Source organism: Nipponia nippon, unplaced genomic scaffold (assembly GCF_047370975.1).
Source record: "Nipponia nippon isolate SJK-2023a ecotype South Korea unplaced genomic scaffold, ASM4737097v1 scaffold_3, whole genome shotgun sequence".
In the NCBI taxonomy this organism is placed as follows: domain Eukaryota; kingdom Metazoa; phylum Chordata; class Aves; order Pelecaniformes; family Threskiornithidae; genus Nipponia; species Nipponia nippon.
The window spans coordinates 97,116,705-97,138,920 of record NW_028262347.1 but is presented as its reverse complement, the minus strand read 5'-3'; the positions used below and the strand labels follow the sequence as shown (position 1 = coordinate 97,138,920).

At 36.6% G+C, this 22,216-nt stretch overlaps 1 protein-coding gene across 3 annotated transcripts in view; it reads left to right on the top strand.

Moving 5' to 3' along the window:
* Positions 1-22,216, top strand: part of NRG3 (neuregulin 3) — a 422,606-nt gene that overhangs the window by 344,549 nt on the left and 55,841 nt on the right. The window lies entirely within an intron of this gene.

The window sequence follows — 22,216 nt, the reverse complement described above, 5'->3', positions numbered from 1 at the left end:
AGTAGATTTTGGATTGGGCTCCTATTATATCTACCAATTACATTTGAAATTATATGAAGATTTAATTTTTATTTTGTCCACTGCTAGGGGGCTTAAAAACTACATAATGATGTTTTGGTATTTTATTGGTGTATAATGAAACATAATATAAAGATTATATGGCCATATCATGACATTTGAGGAATAATGTTTTATACAAGATTTTAGGAAAGAGCCTATATTCATGTAAAGGAAAGTAAATTTTTTTTTTTTTTTCAGAATTTGTTGTTGTTTACAATGGTAAATATAACTAGGTTCAATAAGAACCATTTCATTAGCTTTTAACGTGCAAGACAGAGGAACACTTTTAAGAAAAGGGACAAATAAGTTAACTTCAGGTTAGAAAAAAAGCTAAACCAGGAGTTAATAATTGCTTCTTATAATTCTGGAAAGGAAAAGACAATGTTCTCTTGACTCAATTGGTGCCCTGTAATGTATTCATAGCCTGAGGGACTGATAGGCTTAACAGGTCACCGCTTCACCTCTCCGTTGGTGTTCTGCAGAGAGCATAGGTAACTTCCTCGAGGAAGCCAAGGTTTGTCCTTAGCAGAGTTAGCAGACTGGTGCATCACTTGTGTAAAAAGAGCTTGCATAAACCATTAAATATGACTGAAAACACTATAATAAAAAGCTACAAATTCATATTGAAGTAATACAAAAATTACTTTTAATGTGTCCTTTCCCTGTGTTGAGTTTTACTTAATTTTTTTAGATTTTTAAAAATAAAAATATGATAGCCTAGTGATTATAAGTGATGATATGCGGATTTTGTTGACAAGTTGAGTATAACTTGTCATGAAACCAATATGGTGATGAGTATTAACTGTGTGACAAGCTGCATTAGCAAGCGGATAGCCAGCAGTTTAAGGGATTTTTTTCTTACTGCCTTTGGACTTGTCTGGCATATCTAGAGAACTGTCTCCCCTCTAGAGAAGAGTTCTCTCTAGAGAAATATTCCTTGATCTCCAGAAGTTTAGTGTTTCACTTCACTTTATATGAAACTTTAAAAGTATCGGTGGAATTGATGCTAGTGTTTTCACAGACTTAGTGGACAAGCACAACTTACTTTAAAGGCTCTGCATATATCCCAATTTTACTGCTTAACTTAACTTGCAAGCAGCAGTCTTGAGGCATACAAGTTGAAGGACAAGCATATACATAAAAGAAACAGGATAAGGAATATATATAGGATTCTTAGTGAGCCTTTCCATAGGAAGCAGGAAAGTGTTACCCAGGAGGCAAAGCCGAATTATTTTAACTTTATTTTGAGCATTTTAATTTCCTCTTTGGTTTTTTTTTTTTTTTAAGACATCTCTTTAGGGCTTGAAATAAAGCCAAGCCCTGAAGTCTTGGCTCGGAGTAGTCTTCTCATATGAGTAGCTTTCTGATTGTCTTATTTAATATTGGAACAGATCTTGATGATATAGAAATTAATGAAATCTTGTGTCTTGAGCCTGAAAATATTATGACAGAAGTCTAAAATGAGGCTTGAGGTGGTTTTCTATGGGCTAGAAAAAAACAAATTCCAGAATCATACTCAAAAGTGAAATGTTTGCGCTTCTTAAAGCCTCCTCCAGTCTTCTCGAAAAATTACTTAGGAAGTGTAAGCACATATGGAATCATTACTGCACACATAGCAAAGTACAAATCCCCCCCATACACAGAGAGATCAGGTGACAATATACTCGTCAAGTTAGGGCCGCTCATGCAAAGCCTCTCCCATGAGTTTACTTCTGTACTGTAGAAAATAATTGCAATTAGTGGGATGCGTATTTTCCAGTTATGAAAAATAACAATGTATAGATGCTGCAGAGCTTAGCCTTGGTTATATGTGATCCAGGGCATGCTATTTCTAATAGCATATGTGGGCTCAGTTGCCTCAGGAATTCCATTTCCATCATCATCTTCCAGAAATTTTGCTTGAAAACCATGTAAGCCTGCATTCCCGGGGAAGGTTGAATTCCTTCCACAGCAAGTAAAGCTAAAATCTCATGTAGGTAGGAACATCTGTCTATAGAGGTGCCACAGGGGACAGATGAAATTTACACTAACTACACATCTAGCTTAGTGTACATTCGCCAAGGAAAGTAGATGAGTGTCGCCTTTTTTTTTTTTTTTTTTTTTGTTAGACTCTCAAGAAGCATATATACCTGCCCAGTCCTTTTACTATCCTATTAGGGATCTGTCGTCCATGAATTTGTGTATCCTTTTGTGAACCAGCTGATACTGTCCTCCCCCACAAGCTCCTGTGGTAGCCAGTTCCAGAGCTTAGTGGTTAGACGCTGCGTACATTGCTTTTCCATTATCTGTTGAAATCTGCTTCCTACCAGATACTTAGTTCTCCCGTGCAGGACTTATTGAATGAGAGTTATGCATTCAGTTTATCCACCGCAGTGACTGTTGCGTTAACCTCCCTCATGGTCTCACAGCCCCTTCCCCTTTTCAGTATTGTCAGGATACAATATTCAATATTGTGCATTCCCAAACATGAATACCTGATACTTTAATATTGTTGCTGGCTTTGGTTTGCAGTGTCTGTTTCTTTGTATGGATAGCACAAATAAATGCAAGCGTATTAGTGTGGCATATCTGTTTTAAAATGTTGCAAATGTAACAATTAATGTGTGGTTCTGATGTATGCACGTGCAGCTTCTCTTGAATTAAATGAAAGCCAAGTATGTGTATGCGGGACACTATGTCCTTAAAAACGTGCATTTAAGTATTGTGATCAGTGGCCAAGCTTTATGAAATTTCTGGTGATAAGGAAATGCTAGTAGCTCAAAGGGAAAAAAAAAAATAAGTCTTGTGTTTGATACTCACTTGTGAGAGCTAGATTCAATTTCCATCTCTGATGCGATCTTCCGGAAAGGCTTTGGGCAAGGTATTTTAATCTCTCTGTGCCTTAGATTCTCAGTTACAGTACTTTTTGTCAGGCTTTCTACATTTAGATTCCTCAGCTCTCTAGGGAATCTCTTTCAGTAGTGTGTAACACAGCAACTACTTCTCCTTGCAAGAGGGTGCAGACTTTGCTGCCTCCTTGCTTGTGCTCCCCGGTTCCTCCTAAGAGAGCACCACGGTGCTTGGGAAGAAAAAGTACAGCTCACACAGAAGTGCAATGCACATGGTCTGGGTTGGTGCACATGCCTGCATGGTTCCCAAAGTGTCTCACGAATGATGATGCATGCAATTTTATTTAAATTTCCAACACAAAGGTAAGTAAATATTATCACAATGTTCCTACAAACTGGAAATCTACTCATTGTATTAACAGTTTCATGTCAATTGAAAGCAGACTGGCTGTTGGTAATGCTCATGTGAGGCAACGAGTTTGTAAAAAAAGAGCACTTGAAAAAAGCAGCTTTTATTCAATGAGAAAACAAAGTGATGTATTGTTAGCATTAGATAGCATGGGGATGTGAGTATCTACAGCTTATTATCATTTTTTTACCCAAGTGGTTAACTGTACATCAGGGCTGAATGGTATATTTTTGTCTGATGGAAAATTTGATGTTGAAACCAAATATCTCTGATAGCCAACATGGCTGATCAGGTTACTTTGGTGCAACAGGTAGCAGTTGAAAGCTGAGTTGTGGAGACTGACCTCGTGCATGTGGTCCCAACTGCAGAGTGAAATCATTGCTTTAACTGCCAGATACAAGGAGATGCAAAAGCCTGAGAGTGATCTTTGGAAATAAGCGTTCTGGGCAAAGAGTCAGTGCCCAAGACAAGGAGTCATCAGTTTTACTTATTTCTTAGACTGAGAATGAGTAGAGTTAAGGTGTGTTAAGGGATGAAACATGAAGGTGAGTGAGTATTGGAATAACCTGCTACAATACAGGAACAAACATGACTGTTTCAGCAATTCACCCACACCACCTAATCTGATGATCCAGAATCTTCATCTTTTCTTCTGTAACAGTAATGTACGATGGATACAGTTGAAAATAAAATGCCCCAAGAAAGTGCAACAGGCAGGTCGCTACAGCTTTGATGGAAATACAGTCATTACATGAAATAGTCCTCATCCTTGGGCTGCTTAGCAGTTAAACCAGTATCAATGGTGTAAACAATTATGATGGGCTAACCTGAATCTCCCCATGCGGGAATTGCAAAAACAGCATAGCAGTTGCTATATTTAGTTGTTACTTTTAGCTTGCTGATACTTAGGCCTTACGCAGGAAATAAATAGTTTTCCTTGGAACTAGTTATCAGTAGAAGCTTCACTGAAGTCAATGGAGTAAGAATGATATATAATACCCTTGTAAGTGGTGAATCACTAAATAACATTTAATTGAGCAGAGCAATAAAGTAACTCAAGAACGGGATCCTATTAAAATTTATATATCTCCTTGCACTGACTGCAATGTGAAATGTATTTAGTTTTCTGTACTATGAGCAGTTCTTAATATTGGAGAGGATGGTACATGCTTTATTTTCCCTGTGCTGATTCTCAGTGCCTCCTCATTGTGATAAGACGGTTGTATGCCTAAGGCTCCGGTAACACATTATCCAGTTAACTAAATTGACTCTGTGACCTTGTGTCATGCACTGTGACAGATGCATGTTGATTTTTCCAAACCACAAAAGTTGGTTTTGCTGATGGGCAATATAAGCCAGACTGCAACAATTTAGTATTTTTCCTGTTTTCAAAGAAATAAAAAGGCAAGGTTCATTGGTTCCTGCACAGCTCACAAAATGCGCAGCTGGTGAGCTGTCCTCTGAAACTCAATGTCTTGTCACAGCAAACAGACAATGAAAATAAATAACCAGTGTTTGCATGGATGGTCCTAGCCTTAGTCACCATTCAGCAGCTCTTATCTGTTATAAAACCCTGTAACGCTCCTGTCCTCACTGGAAGAGAGGATGAATGCTCAATTACATGAACAAAGAATGTACGTGTTCTAAAGGACATATGTTTTAAAAATAAAGTTCAGTTTTCCCTGTATTCCTTTTTTAAAGTATAAAGCAAGTAGATCCTTTTCTGGTAATATGGCACACTGACTGTTTTTATGCTCCTGTTTACACAAAAATCTATTATTAGAGATCCTGATCACAATCATCCCCCGGTACTATCAAAGCATATCTGTCTAATAATTATATTGTTGTTAATCATAAGCATTTAAAATATTTCATCTGTACTCCTTCAGTAAATTCCTAAAGAACGAAGAGGGGCTATTCTGATAGGCATTGATACTTGTAATGTTTACTACCACTGTTGTCATCGCTCCTTGAATCCCTTTGTTCATCCTGCCCCAACTTTTCATTACTTTCTTCTGATTTTTACCTTTTCAAATTTAGTAAGGGCTTTGCTCTTGGGACCTTGTCTTTCTGTTTGCTTTCTGAAATACCTGTCTTTTTTAAGTATGCTGCAAAATGACAATAGTATCCTGCGGCATGAAATGGCTTTAGATCTTCAGGACTTTCCACGGGATTCTTTTAGCTGGGAAGAAGAGTCATTTATCACCTCTAGAGAAAAGAGACATGAGCACCAGAAGAGAGAGCTTTATAGAAACAGCTGATGTCTGTGTGATATAAGAGTAATGGATGAAGCAGAGGTTCCTCAGGGGCTGGAGGAAGCTCTGCCAGTGGTTGTACCTGTGTAGGAAAACATACCTCTTAAATGAAGGTCAACGTGCATCTGGTGAACATGTTGCAGGCTGCCTTACAACATCTTGGCTCAGTTAGGGGGATATAGTTTGGTTTTGCTTTAGTGGGAGGGAGAGATTTATCCCTAGATGTTTTGTTGACCTAGCTACCATCTTGGTTCGGCACTACCTATCTACTACTACTATCTGTACTTTTCATGGTATGTCATTTTTCCAAATTATCTGTGTTTCTGTGTTGGCAGTGAACTGGGTTGAATTTACTTGCATTATTTTTAAAAGCCAAGACTAAGGTTTACCATGTGGTTAACTTAAGTGTGCTGTTAATAGCCTGTAGTGCTTTATCAAAATAGCAATGCTTGACCTGTGTGGATAAAATAATGTTAATATATGTAACTTACTCTGGTGAGCTTCCTCTGTGTTTGGTTTCTTCTGCTTTCTCTAACTGAAGCTACTAATCATTTGTGATGAAACTTATGGAAACTAAAAAAAAAAATGATAACACAGTATATTGACAAGTTTAGAAAGCCAGAATCGTCCAGGTTTCTCTGTTTTGCTGGGGGCTGGGTTGGGAGGAGGCACTAGTTGCATTAAGCAGGGTATCAGTCTGTAAAAGTGGGTGTATGTCAGCAGTAATGCTACATATAATCATTAGCCTGTCACTTCCCATATGAATGTGTACTGTGTATCATGATGTGCTGATCAGGGATACTAGTAAGGTCAAAATGTTATCTGTGGATTAGAAAAGAGAATTTGTGAAGCCTTAAAAATGGATATTATGTACGAGCCTCCAGGTAAGTTTCCATGTAACTCTTAGTGCCAGGTACAAACCTCTTCTGCATGGTGCTGGTTTCAAGAACAATTGTGCTGTACTGTCACCTCGGGGAGAAAGGATGTGTGCTTCCAGGCTGGATTTCAACCAAGGACACAGCATCTCATCTGCATACAGAGGGGTTTTGCTGTATTATATCTCTATGTACACAAATTATGTGTACATTCTGGTTTGGGATTAGGCATGTGCCCTAGGTTCCTGCATGGCTGGTGTATCTCAGAGGTAAACACTTTTTATCTTGACATACAGGTAATTGGATGGCACCAACACAGAACAGACAGCTGTGTATTTAAATGTGACCTTATACCCAGTCAGTCTCATAACCTGCATTTTGAATGTGGTATTTAGGTAAATGCTTCGCTGAGCTTGAGGAATTGTTAAAACTGACACCTCAAGGGTATGCTAATGCAATTAGATGACTTGCAATGTTGAGATTTTACTCTTGGCCTTGTTTGGGCTCAGTTGCAGTTTAACCAGATGCAAAAACATGTAGACAGTGACTCGTATGTATTGTATGCTACTGAAACAAGCCTAGCAGGACAAAGGCGAGATCTGCTTGTCAAAGGTGATGATAGAGACAGCTGCCAGAAGACTTGCCAGTGAGACTTTATATTTCCAGTTGAGAGAGGACCTGGGAGGAGGCTTCAAAGTAGTAAGTACAATCTGGCCGTGCCCATGAGAACATGGAATCCATTGCTAGGCTACGAGGGTGGGGGCTTTTTATTAGTAGAAGGTTGTTTACTGTGTACTGAAGTTATCTTGCTACAGGAGAAGTGGCTCCAAATGCCAGAGCTGTGCCCTGTTTACTCAGCCACGGTGAATCAGTGTTACTTTGTCCTTTTCCTACTTGGAGGTGTTATATAGATGTCAAGTCTCATCCAGTAAATGATGCAAGGATTTGGAAAGCAGAAGGTAAGTATCACAATAAATGTTCCATGACAGTGGTGCGCTTGTAATATATATTACGGTTGTATAGAAAAATTGATGTTTCTGACAGTGAACTAAATCTTTCTATGTCCTCTGTGCCTAGAATGAGTAGAGACAGTGTCCTGCCAGTAATTGCTGGAAGCAGAGGAGAAGGGTAAGCAGTGTGGAAAAATTGACAATGCGCTATGTAAAGCACTAAATTATTTTTTTCATGTACTTCCCTTTCTTTTCTTTTGCAGGAGCTGTAGGATATTGGCACGTGGAGAAGTGCAGAGATGTGATTCCTACTCTGGCTGATTGTTTTTAATAAAGTTATTTTAATGATAATTGAAAATTGTCTCATGATCCCATTGCCCATCAGTTTATCCCCATTTCAAAACTAACCTGTCTGTGCTGAAAATACTGTTTGTCCAGTTACCCAAGTTATCTATCAGTGTTTGTTCCTGACTAGACAGCCCAACAGTTATCTGGGAAACAAGCCTGAGCAACAGAAAAGGAGGGCAAAAAAGTAGTAGTGTGTATTAGTGTGCATGTATTGTTCTTGTATGCTCAACTCTTAACAACAGCTTAAATAATCACAGAATTGCAAACTGTTGCATGCAGATGACAGACAAGCTTTTTTATTTACCAGTGCTGACTTTTCATCTTTGAATGGTAAAATTAATCACCATGAGGTATTTTCATTTAGTATGGATTCAGAATTTTCAAACACCATTTGGATCACGTCCATGTAGTTTAGTCACTGTGGTTATATTTATTGTATTAGTTATCCAGTAATTCGCATATGAATTAACATGATCCTTTTTTATATTTGTGATAAGTTAATTATATACTACACCATGCCTACATTAGCAAGTAAACTCTATTGTAATATAGTATTATCCTATGGTTATTCTTTCAGGTCTTTTGGTAATTTTGCATTTCACATTCTAATAGAAAGGAAAATCAAAATGGAAATACAAAATAATAGCTTGGTAATGGAGGAGCATAAAATGTGACAGTATTGACGTTCTCGGCAGAATTAACTGAAACAATTTAGGGTCTTCACTATTTGACAATGAAATACAAAAAAAAAAAAATCCGCTCAAAATAACAGAGAAGAGCTAGACAAAAATGAATTAGACAAAGCAGTTTGTAGAGGAGATGAGAGAAAAGTTTTGCAATTAAGAGCATTAATACTTCTATTAGTAGTTTCCCACACATTGCTGTTAACAGCTAGGACTGTAAATTGTTTCCTTCTGTCATTGAAATAATGACCTTAGTCTCCAGAAGTACAAGGTTTTAAGTCATGAACGGAACATGGGGTTAAATCGGCTGAAGAACTTCAATACTGCAGTGCCAAACACTGCCCTGTCTGAGCCTTACCTCTGTCCTGCGCGGTGGCCAGTTGCACTTGCAGGCTTCTTGCCAGTCCACTGTGGCTTGGGATAAGCACCAAGTTCTTCAGTGCTGTAAAGACTTAAGTATCACTGTGCAAGCCAAGAATATTTAATATTGATGCTTACAAAGACTTCAGGTGTTTTCAGAGTGTTAGTTGGAAATTTTGAGAATTGCAGTCTTGAACTTAAGAGTTACTTTTGACTTGCTTATGATTTCTGACTAAAACACATAGAATTCAATGGATATTTCAATATCATTTCCTTTATTTCTAATATAATCTACAGAACTTGAAATCAAGATCAAGTGTGTGACTGGATTCACATATGAAGTGAGCTTGTCCTTTTCCTGATTGGCTCCAAATCACTTAAGACTGAAAAACAGATAAATCCCTCAACAGTAGTTACAAAACCTAGCATGTATAAGTAATTTTGTGTAATTGTGCAAAGCTAGGAGTATCGTCCTTTCCTCTCTTGAACTTTCATTCTTCTTCTCCCTACCTTTTCTCTTTTGTACCCACCTCATTCTTTTCTTTTTTCTATATCCCTGCAGGCTTTCCTTTTCCATTAGTTTCACAAATGTACTACTGATCAATGTAACTTACTCTATTTAAGTGTGTGTTGCTGTTTACAGGAGTAACTACGGATCAGTTGTATCCCAACTGCTCTGTTTAGCTTTAATGGAGAGTATGGCACGCACACACTGAAGTTTTACTCATTTATAATTGTAATGTCCCCTCCTGTATCCAGAAATGATACAGCATTTGAAAAATGGGAGTTGCAATATACACTAACTTGCCCAGCTCATAAAATATGAATGCTCGGAAAATGAATACAGCAGTCTTAATACAGTTAATCAGCTTTAGAAAAACAAAAATATGTATTTATCACTATAATATACACTTGCGTGGGATATTAATGAAAAAATACCCAGCTACTTCATTTTCTGTATTTATTCTACACTGTGCTCGTTACTCTCATTCAACTAATTTAAATTTGTTTTCAGGATAAGGACAATTTGCTTCTGATGAGAAAAGTTTACATGTCTTTTGTGCCACAGTTTTCTTTGAGTCTGTAAGGTAGAGTCTATGCACTGAACACAAAGTCAAGCTGTGCTGGAAATTTTGTGTGTTACAATAGACTTACAGAGTAAACCTTTTAAAATTGTTGAGCTATAAATAGTTGCTTGTAGTGCATTGCTAGAATGTGTACCATAAAATAAGACCTTATTAAATTCAAATTAATAACTTGTCTCAGTGAGAATAGCACTGCAACTCCTGCTAATTTTGCTGCATGAGGTTTCTTTATGCTTCTGTACTTATGGTAATGTACTTAAGACAAAAACAAGAAAGTGGCCTCAGTTAACTGTTCATTTAATGAATGATGAAGAGAAAATCACAAAAACAAGTAAACATTTTATTTCAGTCATTTTTTTCCTTGTAAATCTCTCTAGTGTGCTTTTAAAGTTTCTCTTGCCTGATGGAGAGTCTCTTGTCAAGGTAAGGTAGTACCAGAGTATCTCATTCTTTCAATTAGGAGTGAATCTTGTATTGAAATAAGATGGCTGACCACTAGTGGGAAAAGGTGAGTGAAGCCTATAAAAATATTATAGAAACAAATCAAGCCATTTCAAATTAATTTATTCCAAGAGGCAACTTAAGGGTGAACTGGAGAGAAAAGGTGAGTCTACTTGTCTTAATTTATGCTGTTTCTTGAAAGTTAAATAGCTGTTCATGTGTTTTTCCCAAGATTACTTATTTTAAGCTACATGTTCTACTCAAGATTTTGCTCCAATAAAACTAGATTATCTCATGAAAACCTCAACAAAAATATGAAATTCTGTTACTTATGAATGGTTTGCCGCATACGACTAGTGATTTGCGAGAACTACGCTGGAAGGGCAATCTCTTACTTCTCAGTATTGGGTCAAAGTTTCTCAATTGACTGTGATGCAATTGGTGTGGATAGAGGACATCTGAAAGACAATTAAAATGCATGCCTTGTCATCGATACTGCTTTATTCAACTTTTATGGCAGGTGTTGTTCTGCTCAAGAGGTGAGTAATGTAATGTCGTTGGCTTGTTTTTTCACGTGATTTGTAATTTTTTCTATGTCTTTTAGGACTTGGTAGTATTCATGTATCAGCTTTTTTTATCATTTCATTGCCTCAGTACCTTTATGGATTGGATTTAGCATCTGTAGGCCATGAATCAGTTCAGTAATCATCCTGTTCAGTCTGCTCATTCGTGTGCAGTGAGGGTCTAACAGTCCTTGTGCAAAAAAAATTCAGAATCACCTTTAAGTTTGCAGCTTATTGTGACAAACTGCTTTGTGAATTTAGAATGAAAATGTGCTCCAAATAGCTTGCTGCATGTCTAACCTGTGTTCCTGGATTCTGGTGGTGCTAGTTTACCATCTCACCCATGCAGCAAAAATGGTGACATAGTCTGTTCCTCTTTTTGGTACTGTGAAGAATGTGGTGGGGAAACAGTTCAATTTTTAAGAAGCCCATTCCTTCCCCCCGCCTCCAAAATATGCTCAGTTTCCCCAATTCTTTTATAAATGTAAAGCTTCAGTTTAAATTTGTAGAGTTTCTTCTCTTAATAAAGTACACTACTAAAAATACCAGTATATGATTCACTTCTCTTGGAATTATCTTCTCATAAATACATCCCATGATGTAACATTACTGTTTTCTCCCATGCTATACTCCTTATTCTTTATGGTATCAAGGTTTGTACCATCAATCATTTAATTTATCCTTTTGTCATCTTTATTGCTTGCTCAGTCTCTTTGATACCTTCATCTTATCCTTCATTCTTTTGCTCTCTGTGTTCTAAAAAATATTGATGCTTGAGTTGATAGCACAGCTGTGCCGATAGACCTGCTTGCAAGGTCTTCTGCTGTTCAAAGGAGTCTGTCCCTCACTGTCATTACTCTTGTGTCACTGTTCTTGAGAGAATAGCTTTTCAGCTATTTACTTCCTTTAGGTGTTTTTCCTTTTATTTTTCATTGTTTGGCACACCTCTGTTTGCAGCCATCTCTTATTCCCTGATTATTTTGGTATCACTATTACTTCTGCTGTTGATGTTATCTTTTTTTTTCTTTTTTCCCTTACCAAAAGTCTGTTATGTTAAATTTTCTGAATTATTCATAAGTCCACGTATGAACACCTGCATCTATTATTCAGAACTTCTTATTTTATTTCTTTTATGCTAGAGCTTAAAACCTCTTTTGTAATTCAATAAGAAATGCTAGCCTTCAGTTTTTTCAGAGTTCTTTTTGCCGACTTCATGTTTATCTCCAGGGTCCCAGCTGTCTTTTAGTTATTTGTGAGGAGTACTGCAGTGCAAAGAGCTACATACTTCTTAAAATAATTTAGAGTATCCCTTCCCTCTTTACTGTCTCTGTCTTTATGCACTAACCTCCCTGTGCAATATGTTTAAAGTGGTTCCTGATCTATAATATAATACTTACTAGCTATTATATATTATTGACTAGCATACAAATCCTTTTTCTCTCTTAATCTTTTATCTGAGAATATTACTTGATACTTATTGCCTTTTTAGCTTTAAAGAGGTGTTAATTAAAAAAAAAATTGTTTTCTTTTGCTTTATGCCACCTGTTTGCTCCCTCGTGTACTTTTTTATTTCTGTTCCCTGCTTGTCTGAAACTTCTGTCCTCTAGAGCATTAGCTGGTGTGCCTGTGAGTTTTCCTGTTTGCTTAAAAAGTATTTGTAGAATGGAAGTCACAGAACCACTGAATAATTCAGGGTGGATCCTGAAGACCTGAAGGTGTCTGGTCAACCTGATGCTCAAAGCAGGGTCAGCTCAGGTACCACCAGGCTGCTCTGGGCTTTATCCAGCTTAGTCTGTAAAAAACAGGGACTGCACGACTTCTCTAGGCAACCTGTTCCAATGCTTGGCTGTCCTAATGGTAAAAGAATTTCCTTATATCTAGTTAAAATGTCTCCTTTTAATGTATTAGTTGTGTAGAAATATTCTGGAATTATATATTTTCTACTACTTGATACTTCATATTTCAGACAAATAATTGCTTATTGATACTTAATTCTCTGCTTATTTAGAACGTTGTGTTTTGGTAGGTAAAAAAGTATTTAGTCTTAGTTTTGATAGTCCTTCTTTTCTTGCCCTGTCAAAACTGTATGAGTCCTCATTTATTTCTCTCATTTTACTACTAGAAAAAATATGTGACATGGTTCTCGAGTAAAGCTCCCCCTGCGGCTCTGTAATTATCCAGGCCTACAGTATAATGTTTTGTCAGCTTTATGCAAAAGCAGATTCTGAAATTAATGAGCTGCAGGACATTGTTTTAGGTTAGATCATCATAACTGAAAAGCTAGGAAGTTATTCCATTTTAGATGTCTTTGCTCATGTAGTGTAAGTTTGTGATATTGAGAATTTCTCACCTAGTACTTGATTTCATGTTAAATTCTGTATTTAGGCAAAAATGTAAAGAATTAACTGGAAGTGTTGAGATTTCTAATGGCCACAAAGATGAGCAAAGCAGTTTAACAATCTTGACAGTCAGTTCACAGAACTATGGTATGTAATCTGCTGTTGATTCCTGATATAAGACAATTTAACAGAATTCAGCCATAGCAGTACCAGGAATAGCAGGATTTACCATCCGTTTATCCATATTCTTTAAAGATCTTTCGGGTCTAGCGCAACATGATTAGAAACTGTTTGAAACAGCTTCAACAAAACAGTCTCGTCTTCAAAAAGCCTTAGAAAAAGTGTTATAAACTTTAAAGAATGCCATCAAAATAAGCTTGAAAAGGTATTTAAAGCACAGGCCTAGCTTTAAGCAAACACACACTGTGTATTCCATAAGTGCTTTTATTGATAAACGTATACTTTTGCAATAGCCTGAATCACGAGCATAATCATAAAAGGTGGATTAACATTCAAGACTGACTCATGCCTCAGTCTTGAAAATCTCTGATAGGTTCTTTTTTGATTACTCTTATGCTGTTTCCTTTCTAACATTGTCTATATTTAAATTGCTTTAATTGTATTGTGTATTCCAAATCTAAGATCTTTAGGAGAATTTTAATAACTTGTAAAATAATTAAAATGTCTTTTTAGATAGTATTTCTACTTCCATATCTTACTCATCTTTGTGTTTTAGTGAATATTTACATAGCAAATATAACTGTAGTGTCATTAAAATGCTTTGCATAAGATGTGTTATGACATCATTCTTCTAGACTGAGGTGCATCTATTCCATTTCTATGGTGAATGGTGGCAGTGAACAAGCAACTCAATAAATCCAAGTGAAGTTAATAGAGTATTCTTTCTTTTCTGGTGTTTCTATGATGACACTATCAGCAAAAGGAAGAAAAGACTAATGATCTCCCTTTAGGGACAACTTTTCCTTTCCTTCATCATTTTACATATCGGCCAAACTTCTTTTTAGAATGCTTTTCATAAAGTAAGATGCTTAAAAAGTGTATAAAAAGGCAGTTTTATTATTAATTGTTATTATTATTTCATGATGAACTTCTGGTAGCACCCAAAAGTGCTAGTTACTTCCCAAACAAAATAAGGGGCTCTGCACTAACCTAAGAAACAAATAAACACGAGAGGTAACAAAGTGTGTCAAGTTGGGTAGGACAACAGGATATAACCTGGCTCCTATAGGCTGCTCTGACTCCCAGTATGAGAATATTGCAAGATTCTGGGTTATGTTGCACAGATAATGCTCATGAAAATATGCAAATGCTGATGAAGGTGAACAGAACTTGGTTTTAACCTGAGATAAGAATGCATGTTGGCTATAAGCTTAAGATATTACTAGCACAAATGAGATAGGTTGCAAGATCAAATGATAGTAACTGAAATGTACTGAAATATGGCAGACACAAATCTTGACTTCTAAAATACCCTAAGATCACCTTATCAGTGATCACTCTGCCATTCTGCATTGATATTACTTAACAACGCCCGTAACGCCTTCATGTTAACACTTCCCCATTCATACCATTTGCTGTCTTGTTTGCATTCAAGATGGTGTTGTAATCTCTGGCTTTTGTAACAGAGGAGGTGGGTAACTCGGCATTCCACTGATGAAATGAAAGGGCAATGAAACTTTCAGGGAGTCAACAGAAATACCAGCTCCAATCCATTACCAAAACCACACTATAGCAGGAGGATATGTTTATACATTGGGACATATTTCTACAGTAATTTAAAAGTGGTATATAAATCAGGAATGCTGTTTTACAGAAGTGATTGATAATCTTTTTTAGTCCATTGTAGAGTCTAATGATCAATAGTTTGTTTTTTTTTAACACTGCAGCACCCTAGCATTGTGGATTAGCTACCGTAAACATAAGTTCATAATGTGCTCTAGTATCTATTAATAATGTATTAACTTATGCAGATAAAAGTACAATAGTACAAAAAACTGACTTGATTGAATTAGTTTCTTCACTAGTAGTGTATTTACTCCAAGTAAATGCAGAAGAAAAATGTACTTCTCAAAAAGTAATGTCTAAATTAAACTAAAATAAAATTTATAAAATAAAAAATACTAAAGTTTCACAATGCAATGTGAAAGTGTCCAGTCAATTCGTGAACAAATGTAAATATCCTAAAATTGGATTTTACTCTTACTGAAATATGTGTAAAAAAAAAAAAATTGCAAGCATTTAGAACTGAATGATGATGCCTTCCATGATTTTAGTTCCCAAATTTTACACTACACTAATGCAACAGGTTGCAACATAGCATTATTCTAAAGAAATTATTTGCTGGTACTAATCTAGATCTTCAGTGTTAGAGCTGAGATATGAAAGGAGGATAATCAGACATGTCTTCTACCATAATTAATTTTTCAGTACTGTTCTTACCTTAATCTATGATGTTTACATTAGAAGTCATTTACACTGATAGATTCTCTGAATAAGGTGAGGGCTTTTGAGCATCGTTTTTTATGACAAGGTGTTTTTGCTGGTCATTTTAGCTTTTTCTTTCTCTTTTTTTTTTTTTTTTAATTGCAAGAAATATGTTATGTAGCAAGTCCAAAACGTAACTGAATTCTTTCTATAAGTATGCGTTTTGTTTTAATCAGAGATATTTGTGCTGTTCTCGCTGTCCTTTTGACAATGCAAATATAAGTACATATTAACCCTGCCGTGGGGCTGACGATTTCTTTTGGTTTGTTTTCCTGAAGTTCTACAAATCTTTTTAAAATTGTTTAATTTCCGTGTCTTCAGGTTAAACGCTGTGTTGAATGGTCATGTAGTCATTTATGATTTTTTTTTTCCTGTGATTTAACTTGAATGTAAAAGGATATAGTCATTTTCATTAACATTATTTTTCATTTTCTTCAGCAAGAGATCATGCATTAAGATCTTTTACTCACTAAGTAGTCTGAATGCAACTGTGTGAGCTTTTTTAGTTAGCCACCCAAAAAAATTAATCATAGAAGAACTTCCCATTTTTGGAAACCAAAGGTAACATTTTATGCTTTTAATGTCTGTAATTGTATGTTAGGTTTGGGGGTTTTTTAAGTTTGTTCTGCAGTTTGTTAGAGGTATTTGATGGTAAAAAACTGCTAGTTGCCGTCATATCTGACCTGTCCCATTAGGTGGGAATAGCACAGAACGATATGTCAAAGGCCAGAGTAATCCTCTGCACAGGAGAGGGCTGTCAACTAGCAGGCAGTGTTTCCATTGGGTTTAATGAAAGGTGAGCTGGTACAGTAGCACAGACGAGAACAGCAACGGACTTGCAGGCGGGTATGAATGCAATGAAAGAGTAATGGCAAGAAACAGATAAAGAATTCTGACCACAGTTTTACTTTCTGAACCAGGAAGAGATCAATCTCTTTTTGAAGAATTTGGTTCTGCTGTGCTCCTGGATATAAATGTGAGATTTCTATTGTGCAGTATGATAAAATGCATGGTTGCAAACTGATTTGAAACTGTTTGTATAGTTAGTGAACAAAAGTAATTTCAGATAACAGGCTCTGATTTACAAGTTGACTGAATTGTCTCTGAAATGAATATAAGTGATTAAAAAAAAAAAAATCAAAACCGTATTTTTGTATCCCAGGTACCACAGTAGATTCTAACTTAAACTTTTATAAGAATAATTTCCAAGAAGTAATGTAATTGTGATTTTTTTGTGAAACCTGGCATTCACATCTTTTATCATTGCACCTGTCAAGAGAGCTTCCTTTCACGTTGGTGGAGGATTGAAAGATATAACCTGCAAATGCACCTCTATCTTATGAAAATTTGTTAAGTGGCTAAATGTATAAATACATGACTATATTAGATGAAACAAAGCTTAATTCCTGACAGAAAATCTCAGAGGAATCAGTTCTAAAATCAAAAGTTTCATGAACTGAATTATAACTCAAGTTGAAATAAAGTTGTTAATGGAAAATTACTGAACTCATGAATTTTTTTTGTCTGTGGAAATTCCTAAACCAGCTATCTAATGTACAGATTCCTCTTCTATTTTCTGGAATCCTTTCTAGTTTTCTGTTTGCCTATTCTGACTTCTATTTTTGCTTAAACATCTACACACACATTGAATTAAAGTCACATTTTTTTCATTTGTGTTATACACAAACACACAGAAAAATCCCTATACTGTCATTCTAATCTAACCTACTGATCTAATCGTGCGTCATCTAATGATGCATCTGATTTTGTCCAGGCACAATTATAGCCATTTATGAAAGTACATTTTCCTTCCCTTGTGAATGCTATTAATGTGGATGATCATGTTGTGGATGCTCTGCTGCTTGTTTCTGTTCTCTGAACAGAAAGCAGAAAGGAACCATTTCAGGTCACCCCCTACTACTAGGAAATATTAAAAAGGAAAATGGTTTCTTACTCTGAATTTAATCATTCTTCATTAACAAATTTGTTATTACTCTAAAAAATCTGAAGTACCACACATTTAAGAGGTTATGCATTTCATTATTGTAACGTTGTTGAATTAGAAGACCTCAGCTCCCCAGGTGAACCAGTCATATATAGTCCATTGCTAGAGAAAGTCTGATCCTTTCACTGCCTGTGAGGTTTGGCCATGGTGTGATAACCATAACTTAAAATTTACTTTCTTCTCTATGGATGGAGGGGCTGGTGTGAAGACAACCTACTAATATAGGGATGCCTTTTGATTTTTAGAAGACTTTGTAGAAGGGTTTGCAGTTACTTAATAACAATACCCACTTGTTTTTTGGGGTGCCTTTTTATGCCCCCCCATCCTTCCTTGTGGCAAAGTGTACATATGCTCAGCAGCTTTCTGGCTCCCCCCTGCCAAATGCAGCTCTTGCCACACGTAGTCTGTGGTGTAAGAACCACCTTGGCAGCTGTACTTGGATTCCTCCACCTCCCTAAAGAGGCACAAGTGCTGTGCTGAGTAGCTGAGCTGCTCACCCACTCACCGCGCATGCCAGGGTATGTTCACATGTACCTTTGAGGGTAGGTACCCATGCAATTTTAATGGTCGTAGTGGGTTCAGCACTCACAGGCAGAGTTGCCAGCCTTTTTGTGAAACTGCTGATAGATACTTTTTGGCTCAGCATAACACATCTCCATAACTGCCTGATGGGGAATATGCACCGATTGCTTTTTTTATGACCATATATCCCCCAGTACCTCCGTAGTTGTTCTTAGCTACAGATAAAGAAATAACTGAAGCTCTGTCCAAAACCACAGGGATACCTTTATAAAATAAGCAAATTCCATTTAGTTTACACTGTTAGTGTTATGCTTGGTGTTTTCAAGAGCATTTGTTATGAATACAGTGAAGAAATAAAGCTCTATTGTCTAAAATACTGTGCATGATACGTCTGATGCCCTTCTCTTTGCTGCTGTGCCTTTCTGCTCCTACTGCTAAATTGCTGCCTTTTAGGGAGAAGACAAGTAGTGTTTAAAAAACACCCTCATCTGCTGGATCACTTCCCAGGGTTGTTTGCTCAGCATGGAACTCGATGGATCAGGGTTGTGAAATGCTGTAATCCCTCCCGTTGACCCATGTTTGTACGCCAAATCGATTAAGACAGAAGCTGATGTAGGGAGGAAAGGTGAAGTTAAAAACAGAGGGGAAAGTCCAGCACCTTTTCAAGAAAACAAGGAGACACCACTTCAGTGTTGGTTAGGAGGCAGCGTACTTGGCTGGAAAAGGTGGCAGTGACGCAGTGAAACATTGTGATTCTGTTGTTGTAGATGAAAATGGTTTGTTTTCTGTTGTTACCCTAAAAGCAAAGTCTGGGAATGAAGGCTGTCATGGCAAAAGTGAAGCCAGGAGTTTTGCTGAGGAAAAAATTCAATAAGTGTTAGAGCCAGTCTGCTTCTGAGTAAGAAAATCAGTGTCGATCTGGGGAAAAACATCAATAAAATGTGCCTTTATGCGAATGATCAGGAGACAAATGAAGGTTGTTCTAGTGTGGATGGTGACCTATCATACATTGAACTACTTCTGCAAGTTTCTGCTTTTGCAAACACAAGGGACATTTTTTCTGGCTGTTCTGTAGGTGAGATAAGAGTGTCTAATTCAGAGCGGTTCATGGCTTTGTACACTAACTAGTAAATGTACCATTGCTAAGTTTCATATTGAGATTTAATTAATTTTGCTTTTCATGTGATAGTATTTCTTACTTGTGCATATTTTTGTAGGCATTTCTGTTATTGAAAATGAACTCATATTTTTTCCTTATTTAATTTCCCTGATATTATGCATTCTTTTGTTTAGATTTCCAGTTTGCCCAGGTAAAACTCTTATATACCCCCTTGTACTACAGTTTTAACACAATCTAAGTGTATCATCATTATTTATTGGGCTTTATTAATAGATAATTATGCTGAACATCTACTAGAAGGCTATATAGGTTTTTAACGTACAAGATTATTGTGTTATATAATGCAAAGCCATAAGAACAGTCTCGTTTTAAGGGGAAATGTAAACTTAATCACTCCTCTCAATGTCTTCCACAGAGAATAGTTGATGTTATGCACATTTTGGAACATATCACTATGTTTAGAACATATCACTAACATATCACTGTTTCAACAACAGCAGATGATAAGGCACTGACCCCAAACTACTTATCAAAGTAAAATTTCCAAGCTGACATTGAATTAGAGTTGTTTTACATATGGAAAGAATATAGCATATAAGAAACATCACATTCAAGAAGATGTTATAATAGAAGAGATACTAGGGAAACCATTTAGCTGCTTATTCATCACGGGTGACTTGTAGGGTGAAAGCATGCTACGTGGCGCATAGAGTACAAACTATGCAGTACTTGTAGCGTGAAGGAATGAAGCGACATCTGAAGAAACAAAACCAGAAGTGTCCATTTATTAAGTGTCTCGCTTATAAGAGGTGCCATGAACCTTCTCTGTGTAGAGATGCACGTCACCATAGAAAGTACAGCTTGAATTTAACAGGAAGATTTTGCTATTGACATTGAGAGAAGGCTTGGTAAATACTCGCTTCAACAGAGCTATGCTTGTTTACTCCCTTTGAGGACCTGCCCCTCTTATTTTAATTAAAAAGCAGCAGACAAAATGTGATCATGCAGAGCCTGCTCCATACCAAACCCAGAGTCAAAATGAATCCTTCAAGCTCAGTCTAAAACTGAATTAAGCAACCATGTCATGTAACCAGATCTTCTGCAGCACACTCTGAAAGGCAATGTCATGGGAAGAGCATCTCAGAAGATTGTGAAAAGTCAGTGAAAGAAGCAATTACAGGATTCATTTTTCCCTTTTATTGTCTGAGTCATGCCAGAAATGTTGTTAGTGAACAACATTTAATTAAACCATTATCAACTTAACTTTGGAGTATTTCATAATCTCACCCTTGGCATTGTCTTTTTATTAGGAAAAGGCTTAAGTGACTACGAAATATAATGAAAAGCCATGGGGAGGGCTTGCACACAATGAAGCTGCTAATCCGTTGGAGACCTATGTGGGAAACTTTCATTTTTCAGTGATGAGTAGAGTTCTGAAGGTTATCAGGACCCTTTATCTTCTAGTCGGCTTTCTCTGAACTTGAAGCCCTGTCTATGCAAAGTACATCCCAGCAAACATCCACAGAGCTTGAGGCAGAGAGACTAATATATTGCCACTTTTTCTCAAATATTTTAGATCTTTATAATTGTTTATTTCTTTTATGTAGCGTGTAGGAGTCAGAGTGAGAATCCAGGACATAAAGCACAATACAACTCTGTTCAATGCCCCAGAGAGTTTTTTGCGCAAATTGTTAGTGCTATTCAGACAATGTGTTTCTGACACTGCAAACATACAGATGTCTATTTTTCTGAACCTCAAACTAAAATAAAAGATCAGGACTGATCCAGTAATAGCAGAGGTGCAATATTTTTCTCTCAAGATTGTTATTTTTGCATAGGAATCTGTTCATTTGATCAACCAGGAACCAGAACAGTACCTGCCGTTCACTTTCATATTTTATTTCCTATCATTTATTCTTTTTATTCATCGTGGAAGAGTCTGAGCCATAACTGGGAACATTGTGTCTATGAAAATACTCGGTGGCTTTGACAAACGTACTCAGTCAGGCCACTTTTATTTAGTCTTGCAAACAGCAACGAGAATAGTTTGCTTTGTGAAGGAAGAAGTAAAGCCCAATAGTATCTGAGAGGATTTACTTATTTGAAAGGAAATTGATACATAATTTTAAAAAAGCCTGTTGGCAGAATTCGGAGTTTCTGCTGCTGAATAGAGCTCCTTTGGTTTGAATCTTGCCATTCATAACCACACACTACCAATGATCACCCTGGGAGCTACCATCTCAATGTTTACTAAAAATGCCCACGCCAGGCACTTTAATGCAGCTGTAAGTGAAAGCAGTATTTGTCTGTCTCCAGACTCATTTACTGGTGAATAATCACGTCATACAAAATCTGTTACTGTCGTTCTGCATCCACACTGCTGTGCCTGCCCATCAGCAGCAGTTAACAAAGAAGCACAACATAAATTAGACACTTAATTTAAACCAAAATGCAGCTGAAGCATTCATTAGGCTCCTTGGAAAATCTCATCTTAAGTATTTAGGCTAAATACTTTCACCAGGCTTTTTTTTTTTTTTTTAATAGTTAAAGGTACTAATTCTGAAGCCTTGAATGAAGTTTGAGATCTTAAATTTTCTGGTAGGCTGTTTGCTTGACAATTTTTTACTGAAAATATAGTGTCCCAGCTTGGAACAATAACTTATATAAATATTAGTTCTGGCTTTTTAAGTCTTATCACTGTTCCTTCCACAGAGATTCAAATATTGTTGTGATCTTTATCAAACACGTTATTGTGAGAATTAATGTAGATACTGCTAGCCCGGGAGTACTGAAAAGTACCATAAACCAGAGAGTGCATGTTTTTCACTTATTATTTGGCTTGAGTCATTTCCTGATGTCAGAAGTATA